At 34.7% G+C, this 5538-nt stretch overlaps 3 non-coding genes across 3 annotated transcripts in view; all 3 read left to right on the top strand.

Annotated features, from left to right (window-relative positions):
* The first annotated feature begins 2353 nt into the window (after window positions 1-2353).
* On the top strand, window positions 2354-4409 carry LOC129788235 (small subunit ribosomal RNA). The gene has a single exon (XR_008750347.1). It is a non-coding gene; the product is annotated as a small subunit ribosomal RNA (ribosomal RNA).
* A 464-nt stretch (window positions 4410-4873) lies between these two features.
* On the top strand, window positions 4874-5040 carry LOC129788213 (5.8S ribosomal RNA). Its single transcript, XR_008750326.1, has one exon. It is a non-coding gene; the product is annotated as a 5.8S ribosomal RNA (ribosomal RNA).
* A 269-nt stretch (window positions 5041-5309) lies between these two features.
* The window catches only part of LOC129788240 (large subunit ribosomal RNA), a 3896-nt gene continuing 3667 nt past the window's right edge, over window positions 5310-5538 (top strand). Inside the window, exon 1 of the ribosomal RNA XR_008750352.1 lies at window positions 5310-5538. This exon is cut by the window's right edge and continues 3667 nt beyond it. This is a non-coding gene — a ribosomal RNA (large subunit ribosomal RNA).

Raw genomic sequence — 5538 nt, 5'->3', positions numbered from 1 at the left:
AACCATTGCTCCAAATTATACAAACGCATTGTGAAACATTCGACAGTGAGAGAAAAAGAGTGAAAAACTGAAAAATCCTTCGTCCTGAACATAGTTTCCCGCCTTCGGTCTTGTAGGTTATTTACATTTGGATTGATCTATACTTAAATATTTAATCCCTTAATGAGTTATTGTAACAGAAAGGATTGCATGGAAGAATCATGCTCTACATTGCATATAGATACACGTCAAAAACACTCACATCGGTCTTTGTTGAATTACTGTAACTTTTTTTTTAGTTTATGTTTTCTTTAATTGTTTTATTTTAATCTACATGATATGCGAAAAGTTCATCAAAAAGTTGATTCAAATGCTTTTATATTTTAGTAATAATTCAAATATAATTATTTTTGCTTACTTAATTTCTCTAAAAAAATTAGTTCTTGAGTTCAGCAACTTCTTTCATATTCCCTCACATATTATGATTTAAATTGTACACTATTTTCATTATAATACGAAATTTTAATAAATTTTCTTCTTTTTTTGCAGATATTCTACTGTAATGAAATTATATCTTTAATCTCTCTTATCACACTTAAGCACATGAATAGAGTGAAGATTTGACATGAATGCATATGGACAGACATATATTGAGACAGTGTGAGTAGTACGTTTTCCATCCATTTCGCATTTCTAGAGTCTCATCATTCATAATCGTTGTATTAACCCTTTCGTGTCCGTTAGGTCAAACGCTGACTCAAACGTGAAACATTTTATTTTTCCAATTTTTTTTATGAAATTAATAGCTTTTCCAAGTTATGCATCAAATTCACGCAAAAGAGGTCTAAAAAGACGTTTTGACTTAAAAATATCGTGAGAAGGAGAGCGCATGTTTCAATGTTTCACTTGGACGCGAAAGGGTTAAAAGAATTGTGTTGTCAGGAGCCATTTGCTCAGGAAAATGATCCATTTTGTTCATTAGAAGTGGTTTTTATAATTAGTTGGTATACCTCAATCGTAGCATACCAAGTATTTTTTCCTGATCATCATTCTCAAAAGTTGATCAAATGCAGAAAAAATCTGAAAACAAAAGAGAAAAAATAATCTTATTACATTTATTTGACAACGATGTATTATAAGTAATTTTAACAGGGAACGTAAATGACAAAAAAGCATAAAAAAAAGTTACAGTAATTCAACAAAGACCGATGTGAGTGTTTTTGACGTGTATCTATATGCAATGTAGAGCATGATTCTTCCATGCAATCCTTTCTGTTACAATAACTCATTAAGGGATTAAGTATTTAAGTATAGATCAATCCAAATGTAAATAAACCACAAGGCCGAAGGCGGGAAACTATGTTCAGGACGAAGGATTTTTCAGTTTTTCACTCTTTTTCTCTCACTGTCGAATGTTTCACAATGCGTTTGTATAATTTGGAGCAATGGTTTTGCTGCACTCATGCGTGATTTTTCACTGTGTGAAACATACAGATTTCATAGTAAATCCCCTGGAAAAATTAGTTCTAGAATAAGATGTAATTTAGAGAAATAGCTAAAATGATTTCAAAAATTTGATTTTTCTAAAAAAATCTTTTTGAACTAGAGAAAATGTATGAATTAACCAATCAAATAATGATATTCATAAAGGATCTTAAAAATTTCTGTAAAATTGAAACTTTAGTATAGCTATATAAGTTACAAAGGATATACGTTGATCAGATATGTTAAAATTTAATAAAATTTTAATTTAAACTTGTTCAATGACCGCGTGAATTTAAGAACTTTGTTGAATGATAAAATATCCACAAAAGGAGTAGGATTTTAATTAAAGGCTCCAAAAGTGATCAGAGCTTGAAGTATTGAATGAGACAAATGTCAAATTGGTGTATAAAAATATGTACACTTTTTTAGTCAAAAATACGATCGTTTGAAATTAATTTTTGTCAGTTTCAGATCAAAGTGTCAGATTTTAATTGAATTTGGTATTCTAGGAAATTTTTTTCATACTTAATTAGCCATTTCCATTTCAGTTTAGAGAAATGGTATAGAAACAAGATATAGGAACTCATTGAATGTGAGTTTCTGAGTCTTGCTACACGAATAAAGTTGTCTATGTATTGAGTTTCATTTTATTATAAAGATTAAAATGTTAGTGAGTTTTTTTTTCTATGTGTTAGTAGGAAGCTTATTAGTATTGGTGGTGTATTTTTTGAATGTGTTATACGTACACACTAGTCGTCTTATATTACGAACATCGTAATGTACGTTAAGTAAGGTGTGTCGTGTAAATTGATGATAATGATGCTCATCATGTCATTTGATGTGTCGAGTATATGTTATTGATGGCATATTGAAAAATTGATATGACATTATTCTGGTTGATCCTGCCAGTAGTTATATGCTTGTCTCAAAGATTAAGCCATGCATGTCTATGTACAAACTATCTTATAGTGAAACCGCAAAAGGCTCAGTATAACAGCTATTATTTATTTGATTATTAACCCAGTTACTTGGATAACTGTGGTAATTCCAGAGCTAATACATGCAAACAACATGGATCCCTGCAGCAATGATGTGGGTGAGACGTGTGCTTTTATTAGATTAAAACCAAGATTCACTTTGGTGGATTTTTTTTAGATGAATCTGGATAATTATGGCTGATCGTATGGTCTCGTACCGACGATAGATCATTCAAATGTCTGCCCTATCAACTATTGATGGTAGTATAGAGGACTACCATGGTTTCTACGGGTAACGGGGAATCAGGGTTCGATTCCGGAGAGGGAGCCTGAGAAACGGCTACCACATCTAAGGAAGGCAGCAGGCGCGTAAATTACCCAATCCCGGCACGGGGAGGTAGTGACGAAAAATAACAATACAGGACTCACATCCGAGGCCCTGTAATTGGAATGAGTACACTTTAAATCCTTTAACAAGTAACAATTGGAGGGCAAGTCTGGTGCCAGCAGCCGCGGTAATTCCAGCTCCAATAGCGTATATTAAAGTTGTTGCGGTTAAAACGTTCGTAGTTGAATTTGTGTCCCACACGAGCAGTATACCCAAGTACGGGTTTGTACTGCTTGTTGTATGTGCATCAGTAAAATGGCGTGCATGTAACCTTTGGTGTGATGGATGTTTCATCGGTGAGAGAAACGACCTTTGCTTCTAAGCTTTGGCACGACCCTTATGTAAAAACCCCATTTTAGTGTTCTTTATCGAATGCTATTGTGGGCCGATACAATTACTTTGAACAAATTAGAGTGCTTAAAGCAGGCTAAATGTAATGAAAATTATAACGCCTGAATATATTTTGCATGGAATAATGGAATAGGACCTCTGTTCTATTTGATTGGTTTCTAGATCAAGAGGTAATGATTAATAGAAGCAGTTGGGGGCATTAGTATTACGAGGCGAGAGGTGAAATTCGTAGACCCTCGTAAGACTAACTTAAGCGAAAGCATTTGCCAAGGATGTTTTCATTAATCAAGAACGAAAGTTAGAGGATCGAAGGCGATCAGATACCGCCCTAGTTCTAACCATAAACGATGCCAGCTAGCAATTGGATGTGGCTACTTATTTAGGCTCATTCAGTCGCTTTTCGGGAAACCAAAGCTTTTGGGCTCCGGGGGAAGTATGGTTGCAAAGCTGAAACTTAAAGGAATTGACGGAAGGGCACCACCAGGAGTGGAGCCTGCGGCTTAATTTGACTCAACACGGGAAAACTTACCAGGTCCGAACATAAATGAGTAAGACAGATTGATAGCTCTTTCTCGAATCTATGGGTGGTGGTGCATGGCCGTTCTTAGTTCGTGGAGTGATTTGTCTGGTTAATTCCGATAACGAACGAGACTCAAACTTTTTTAAATAGATGCCTGCAGGATTATGACGCTGAAACCGTATGTGCGTGGGTGCTTTGGCTTGCTTGCAAAAGCAAGTCGTTGTACTTTCTGCGTATGCGGTGGAGTTGTACCTGTTGGGTTTGTCTTGAAAGGACACTTTGCTTCTTAAAAGGACAAAATGCGTCTAGCATTATGAGATTGAGCAATAACAGGTCTGTGATGCCCTTAGATGTCCTGGGCAGCACGCGCGCTACAATGAAAGTATCAATGTGTTTTATCCTTGACCGAGAGGTATGGGTAAACATTGAACCACTTTCTTGGTTGGGATTGTGGACTGTAACTGTCCACATGAACCCGGAATTCCCAGTAAGTGTGAGTCAAAAGCTTGCATTGATTACGTCCCTGCCCTTTGTACACACCGCCCGTCGCTACTACTGATGAATTGTTTAGTGAGGTCTCTGGACGTGTACGCCGAAATACTCTTGTAGTAATTTGGTATGTTACACAGAAGTTGACCGAACTTGATTATTTAGAGGAAGTAAAAGTCGTAACAAGGTTTCCGTAGGTGAACCTGCGGAAGGATCATTGATAAAATATATATTTATCTACATTTTGAGTGTTTTTTTTTTGCAATAAATTACATTTTGTTGCAGAAAAGTCCGGTTTATATACACAAAAAAAAATACATATTGAAGCCGGGATAAAAATGAATGATATTCTTTCATTCCTTAAATCTGTTAATATTCAGATGCCAATCCAATATAAATGAAAATTCACAAAGAACTCTCATTTGGATGACCGTGAAAATATTTAATTTTTTTGTGTATATAACATGTGTGTAGTTTAAAATCAGCATGAGCTTTAAGGAGCTCAGATATTTCTTTATTCTACATGGCATGTAAAATACCTCAAAAAATAAACATTATTGATAAATGTATGAATGTACGTTTATCAGCCATATTATTTTATTTTATCATTTTGTCTTTTACTTTTTTTTGTTTGCTTAAATGTGCAAAAAGGGAAATAAAAAAAAAGAAATTAAACTAATAATCAACCCTATACGGGGGATCACTTGGCTCGTGGGTCGATGAAGAACGCAGCTAACTGTGTGAAATCGTGTGAACTGCAGGACACATGAACATCGACATTTTGAACGCATATTGCGGTTCATGCAAAAGTTTTCTCGGAAACTGCATGGACCACGTATGGTTGAGTGTCGTAAAAATAAGCAATTCAAATTGTTTTTCTCAGTGAAAAACATTGGGGCTATGATTCTCTTAATTATAATGATTCATGCTCTTAATAAAATGTTTGAAATACATTTTGAATGTACCCGAATTGAAAAGCAATTCAATACAAGAAGGTATATATCAAAGTCATTGAATAAACTAATAATCATGTACTATATATACGAAAAATAAAACTTGTATTGCAATTGCAAAGGGGCTATTCAATATAAAAATGTAAAAACAAAAATAAAATAAAATGCGATCTCAACTCACACGTGACTACCCCCTGAATTTAAGCATATTAATAAGGGGAGGAAAAGAAACTAACTAGGATTCCCTTAGTAGCGGCGAGCGAAACGGGAAAAGCCCAGCACTTAGCCCATTAATTTTAACTAATTAACTGGGGATGCAGTGTATGGAGAGTTCATTAGCTTATTGCAATAGATATGTAAATTCAAGTCCATCTTGAATGGGGCTACTTAACCCAT

This window comes from Lutzomyia longipalpis, chromosome 1, assembly GCF_024334085.1.
Source record: "Lutzomyia longipalpis isolate SR_M1_2022 chromosome 1, ASM2433408v1".
In the NCBI taxonomy this organism is placed as follows: Eukaryota; Metazoa; Arthropoda; class Insecta; order Diptera; family Psychodidae; genus Lutzomyia; species Lutzomyia longipalpis.
This window is presented reverse-complemented; position numbering and strand designations above follow the sequence as displayed.